This window comes from Seriola dumerili, unplaced genomic scaffold (genome assembly GCF_002260705.1).
Source record: "Seriola dumerili isolate Sdu_G_001 unplaced genomic scaffold, Sdu_1.0 BDQW01000097.1, whole genome shotgun sequence".
In the NCBI taxonomy this organism is placed as follows: domain Eukaryota; kingdom Metazoa; phylum Chordata; class Actinopteri; order Carangiformes; family Carangidae; genus Seriola; species Seriola dumerili.
In genome coordinates, this window is record NW_019174352.1 from 2,224,667 (window position 1) to 2,231,811 (window position 7,145).

The following is a 7,145-nucleotide window of genomic DNA, read 5'->3' on the forward strand; positions in this document are numbered from 1 at the left end:
AAGCCTTTATAATGATGCGTAAAAAGCAGTGAAAGAGCCGCCCTCTGACGAGGCGCAGTATGAAGAGCCCCACTCCGAAACCACTACGGCCAGTATAAACACACCGCACATGAAAACAGGTACAGAGCGTCGCTCAGCTCAGTTGCGCAACAGTGAGTTTATTGCCTGTTAAGTGGTGGTTTTACAGGCGTTAACCCATTAATACCCACAGTTATAAGTTTAATTACCATTATCTGATAGGACGTCTATGACATGAATGAGATAAACTAATAATAACAGTAATAATCTGAATTAATTACTACTTAAATTAAGTCACTTTTCCATGGTATAATAGGGAAAATATGAAGACAGATACATTTATTTTTGATTTTTAATGTTTTTTTTTTTTAAATTTACACACACACACACACACACACACACACAATGCATCCTAGTTATTGCAGTGCTCTCATCTTTTTTGCAAGATTACAAAGGAACCATGTATTTTCACAATAAAGTGTGAAAAAAACTCAGAAATGAAAGCATCTAAAGTTAGAGTGAGTTATGGGACATGACTGGCATCATTCAGACTGTAGAGAGCGTGACTCTTTGAGCACAGCCTGATGGATGCAGGCGTTTCAACCATGAAAGTTCAGCTCAAAGTTTGTTTCTTAAAGTGTTATTTGATATACTTATCTCGTAGTTCTTTGCTGATTATTCAGCCGAGACGTCAATCTTTGTTTTTTCTTAGCTTATGAATTAAGACTCTGAGATGCATGAATTGGACTTCTCGGATTATTGTCTTTGTTTTATAAGAAAACTTTGTCTCTACTTGACTTTTCTATGTCATTTACATTGTGGTACAGCTGCTTAATACTGATTTTACAGTGACCTAATGGAATTTAATGGCATTTCCTGTTGCCGTCCTCTGTGGTTATTTGTGGGATATTTTTAACTCATAGTCACTGTGAACAATTTTGGAGCAGTGATGTTATATCCAGGCCTCCTGCTCTACCACTTTAACATCAAGACAAAGTAGAAACAGTGTGCATGCTTTTAAATTATAGGCTGAAACAATATGACATCAATCTCTTTAAGTCAAATCACTGAGAAAAAAATGTAAATTTCTGTGTTCAGCATTACAAAGTGTATCATCAGTTTTTTGTTTGTTTGTTCTTTTAACAGCTTGTTAAAATTAAAAGCAACTTTCAGCTTCATCAGTCCTGAATCATGATCAAAACCTCTCCCTGGGGCCGCGTGGCACAGAGCGAAATGAAACAATGCGATCCTCAGGCTCGGCTGCTGCCTCTCAGTGTGGGTGCTTCTGGAGGGAGACATGGAAGTTTGCTTGAGTATTTGCCCAGAAGCAAAGAACTAAACACTCTCTGAAACATGCCAGAACAATGATATGGTGATCATATCACTGAGATCAATGGCCTGCCTAAAGTTTTGTTTTAAACTGCTGAGCACATGATCACACTGATCACACTGTCAGCATGTTGACAGATGACATTTACTGATGGAGGAGAGTGCATTAAAATTTTACAATCCAGGCTGTTAAAAGTGAAAAGTTTGGAGGCACTTGAATAGATTCAAAGTAAACATCATGTGCTAATGGGCTTATTCTGCCAATAAAATGTGTACAGACTGCTTTAAAAGGTTTGGAGACAGGACCGCAGCAAGGCAGTCTGGGAGGGAAATTAATGTGACGGATGTCAAAGGTTCCATGTATAATTGGTGTAAACATTTCGCCTCAGTCTTCGCTCCTTTTTTTTTTTTCTTCCGAAAACTACTCAGACTCTCGTCATCATACAGATGTTGGTTTTATCTATACCGTCTACTAAAAGTTACATTTTTCTGCGACAGCGATTTATGATGTATGGCAACTTGTAGTTCTCACGCCGAGAGAAGTTGACAGTCTAACAAAGCAGTGAAAATTGTAGGCAGGATGTCGGAGGTGGATGGAAGGAAAATGTGCTCCAGGAGACCTTTTTTTTTTTTTTGATCTGCCAACTTTTCCACCTCTGTTACTCATCAAAACCTTCAGTTTTTTTCTGTATTTTTTTATTTTTTATTTTTTGCTAATTCCACTTGTTTTTCTCTACACAAAATAGAAAATGCTTATGATAACAGATGTAGCTAAATGTAGCTAATGTTTCTCTCTTATACGCCACAAAATCCCTTTTATTTATCCGTTAGTTGTCTAAGTCAAGTTCTTCGTACAGTACACACCATCCATCTGAGACTGTCCCCAATAGAAAAGCTAAGGTAGTAATTGTTTGTTGCCTCAAATTTAATTTTTCTGACAAGTGACTTCTTGTGACTGTTGTCTCTCATAATCAAAAGGAAAAGTAGGTGGCTGGGTGGGTAAAAAACCCCCCCGAAAAAACAGTGACATGAAGGACTTGTCGATCTGTCCACCCCAATGACCCCGGTTAAACCTTTCTGACAGTGATATACAAAAGACTGGAGCCACACTTTTACACAGGCCCTATAGCACTATTATTTTACCATTAATAAAAATAATAGGCCAATATAAGCCCACTAATATAAGCCAGTGCAGTCCAACTGTAGACATAAAATTATTCAGATCATATCTGTTGCTACATACGATATTCAAATAAAGGTTAAATGATAAATCTGAGTCAAATAAAATCTGATCAGTTTTGTAAATAGCCAAATAAACACAAGCAAAAAGTGTTTTGTTTTTTTTTCTTTAATGACTTGGGTGTCTCTGATGTTTTTCTTTTGAGGATTTATATTTACACAAGCATTTGGCAGGGGAGCACCCTGTGCCTTGAGGGAGGAACAATCTGGTTTTGTGGTCAGTGGCTCTTGTGAATCTGTGACATGTAAAGAGCTTCAAGCATAGTTGTGTCACAACCTGCTTGTCAGGGGCTCTTCAGAGAAGAATGGTGTGTGTGGGTGTGTGTGTGTGTCTGTGGTGACTGAGTGCAGACGATCTGCACGTATTTCATGCTGAACTTTCAAAAGCTTTTGTGGCGTGGGTGCAGAATTTGCACAACACCTTGGACTCTTTACAGAGAAATAATAGGATTAACAATCAGAGACATAGTTGTTTACTGAATGACCACCACCTAAATTGAGAAACAAAGACCATGCGCCTCTCACGTAGAGCAGCAGTCTGAGAGCCATAATTACATAATGTGCTTATTTTGCAAATCTGTCTGTAAAATACTACGCCTCTGCAGATATTTATCAATGAATGTAATCAAGACTAGCAAGAAACTGGATTTCCGGTACTTACAATATGAGCCCCACGAGGAATGTCTGAGAATCTGGTGACTATATCTACATCAAAGCTGCATTAATTGATTTTTGGCCATTAGGTGCCAGAAAAAAACTAAACGAGCAACTACAGACACGTAGCCCTCACACATTATCATCTGAAAGTAGTTTACTTGAACAACTTGCACAACTTTTGAGAAAAATATGTGGCTTTTTAGCTGCTTGTTGTTCCACTTTCTTTGTAAGTTGCTGACATTGTCTGTGTGACAGGTAGCGTATGTGTATATCTGATAAGAGTACTGAGATTGAACCACACCATAAATGGGCTATGAAATCAAAAGAGACTACTAAAAAAGCTTTATATATATATATATATATATATGCAGCATTGGTGATATTCTGGGTAGGTTTGTCACTAGATGTTTTGTGGCAAAGAGAGGGAGATGGCTTGCAACCAAGGTCCCAAGCCAGATTTAAAAAAGAGGCTTTGTGGCTATGATATATGCATTTCAGACCACCAGGCCACAGTGAGGGAACAATCTAATGTCAACATAAAAAAGGCCACAGTAACATAACCATTTTACGTAAACATAAAATATACATTTACATTTAGCTATACATTGGCAGACGCTTTCGTGACAGACATCAGTAGAGCTTCAGCGCAGCAATAAGTACATGGAGATCAGGTAAATGAGTGCACCGCGAGTGCATAGTTGGATGTCGTCTGTATAGCGGTGATACGAGAAGCTGGGGTGTAGTAAGTAAAATTTGTTGACATATAATTCATTAATGTCCATTCTGAAATAAGTCATTCTGCAGAGCTCTTCTACCATTCGAGTTCCCTTCGATTTTGACTGAGAGTTATTTCTGGTAAAAACATTACACATTAGAGCTACTCTGAAGACTAAGACTTTGAATACTACCCTCCATTACGACACGCTCCATTGCATTTCACCCCCACTACCTCCATCAGTCTGGGCAACTGCAATCGAATGCACAATTTATCAGTGTCGACAGTTGTGACTAATATATGAGCCCTGAGGTTTGCACATTCCTTCAGATTAAATTCTTGAAAACACAACTTCAAATGTCGATTAATAGCAAGCATCAGTGCACAGGTTTTGAAATGCTCACTATACTGTAATGCAAAACTGTACAGAATCGAGTACTGATCTGACCACATCTTAAGCAATCCAGCCATGTAGTCCTCTTTTTCCTGCCTGCTCTGTTATAACCATCACAAGAACAATTCTGTCATAACAGAGCAGGCAGGAAAAAGAGGATTAAAAGGCTGGATTGCTAAAGATGTGGTCAGACCAGATTTTGCTCCCGATTAATTTCTTTTAGAACCAGGGCCAAATATATTATTCTCCTGTTGTAAACTGACTGGGCCTCCTTCATTTGCATTGCAACTATGCATTGTTCTGACGAATTTTGTGAAAATGCATGTCCATCAAGTTTGAGAGAAACATTATTCATGTATCTACAGTGACAGAGGTTAATGACAACACGGTGAGTTAAGAAGCTGTATAATTTACAACTCACTGACTACAACAGTTAATGCTAACAACCCTTATTATGCTGTTTGGCCTGCTTGCCATCACAACACATTTTGCCAGGTGAAATCGGGTCTGACTGCACCTTAAGGCTGCGGTGATTTAACAGCATTTGGAAGAGAACAATAGCTAAAAGGTAAAGCTGATTCTGGCATTGGGAGCAGATGTGCAGGTGGGTGTGGGTGCAGTTCACACTGAGGACACCGGCAAACAACAGGACAAAAAGGCTGCAAAAGAGTTGGCTGTTGCTGAGACATATACCTGTTAGGGTTAAGGCTAAAATTCCATTTTATTGCATGATTATATTCATCATCAATTACAGTTATTTTAGTGGAATATGTACACCTGTTCTTGGGCAAAATGACACTGTATTTTTTAATTTATTTTTTATTATTTTAGATCGTGTTGTTGGCTGTGGTTGCTTGTTTTGCTGAGGTTGTTTTATTTTGTTTTGTTTCCTTGTTCTTAACGAGGGTTGCGCTCCCAATTTTGTTGTTTTTTGTACAAAAATAATAGAGTCGCTCTCGCTAGATAGCTAACATTAGCATTAACAGCTATTTACTAACCAGTTTAGAAAAAACTTTCCAAGTTCAGAATCAAACTTCATTTTTACTCACCAAGAGCTGTCTTCAAAGGTGGAAAGCAACACCAGTTTTCAACACTTAAGTTAGCATGCTAACTAGCTAGCCCCAGCCCAGTCAGCCTGTCTCACAGTACTACTACTAGTACTACGAAGTGAAAATCCATAACCTATGTAGATTTGCTGGAATTAATTTAGCGCGAGAGAGAGATTTCATTCATGGAGCAGCGGACTGCAGAGATCGCGTAGAGGCAGCGTTCGACCTTCACTGTCATGAACCGGAACACTAATGTCAACATAAAAAAGGCCACAGTAACATAACCATTTTACGTAAACATAAAATATACATTTACATTTAGCTATACATTGGCAGACGCTTTCGTGACAGACATCAGTGAGCTTCAGCGCAGCAATAAGTACATGGAGATCAGGTAAATGAGTGCACCGCGAGTGCATAGTTGGATGTCGTCTGTATAGCGGTGATACGAGAAGCTGGGGTGTAGTAAGTAAAATTTGTTGACATATAATTCATTAATGTCCATTGAACTAAGTGCATTCTGCAGAGCTCTTCTACCATTCGAGTTCCTTTGGATTTTGACTGAGAGTTATTTGGGTAAAAACATTACACATTAGAGCTACTTGAAGACTAAGGCTTTGAATACTACCCTCCCATTACGACACGCTCCATTGCATTTCACCCCCACTACCTCCATCAGTCTGGCAACTGCAATCGAATGCACAATTTATCAGTGTCGACAGTTGTGATAATATTATGAGCCCTGAGGTTTGCACATTCTTCAGATTAAATTCTTGAAAACACAACTTCAAATGTGCTTAATAGCAAGCATCAGTGCACAGGTTTTGAAATGCTCACTATACTGTAATGCAAAACTGTACAGAATCGAGTACTGATCTGACCACATCTTAAGCAATCCAGCCATGTAGTCCTCTTTTTCCTGCCTGCTCTGTTATACCATCACAAGAACAATTCTGTCATAACAGAGCAGGCAGGAAAAAGAGGATTAAAAGGCTGGATTGCTAAAGATGTGGTCAGACAGATTTTGCTCCCGATTATTTTCTTTTAGAACCAGGGCCAAATTATATTATTCTCCTGTTGTAAAACTGACTGGGCCTCCTTCATTTGCATTGCAACTATGCATTGTTCTGACGAATTTTGTGAAAATGCATGTCCATCAAGTTTGAGAGAAACATTATTCATGTATCTACAGTGAAGAGGTTAATGACAACACGGTGAGTTAAGAAGCTGTATAATTTACAACTCACTGACTACAACAGTTAATGCTAACAACCCTTATTATGCTGTTTGGCCTGCTTGCCATCACAAGACATTTTGCCAGGTGAAATCGGGTCTGACTGCACCTTAAGGCTGCGGTGATTTAACAGCATTTGGAAGAAACAATAGCTAAAAGGTAAAGCTGATTCTGGCATTGGGAGCAGATTGCAGTGGGTGTGGTGCAGTTCACACTGAGGACACCGCAAACAACAGGACAAAAAGGCTGCAAAAGAGTTGGCTGTTGCTGAGACTATACCTGTTAGGGTTAAGGCTAAAATTCCATTTTATTGCATAGTTATATTCATTCATCAATTACAGTTTATTTTAGCTGGAATATGTCACTTGTTCTTGGGCAAAATGACACTGTATTTTTTAATTTATTTTTTATTATTTTAGATCGTGTTGTTGGCTGTGGTTGCTTGTTTTGCTGAGGTTGTTTTATTTTGTTTTTGTTTTCCTTGTTCTTAACGAGGGTTGCGCTCCAGAC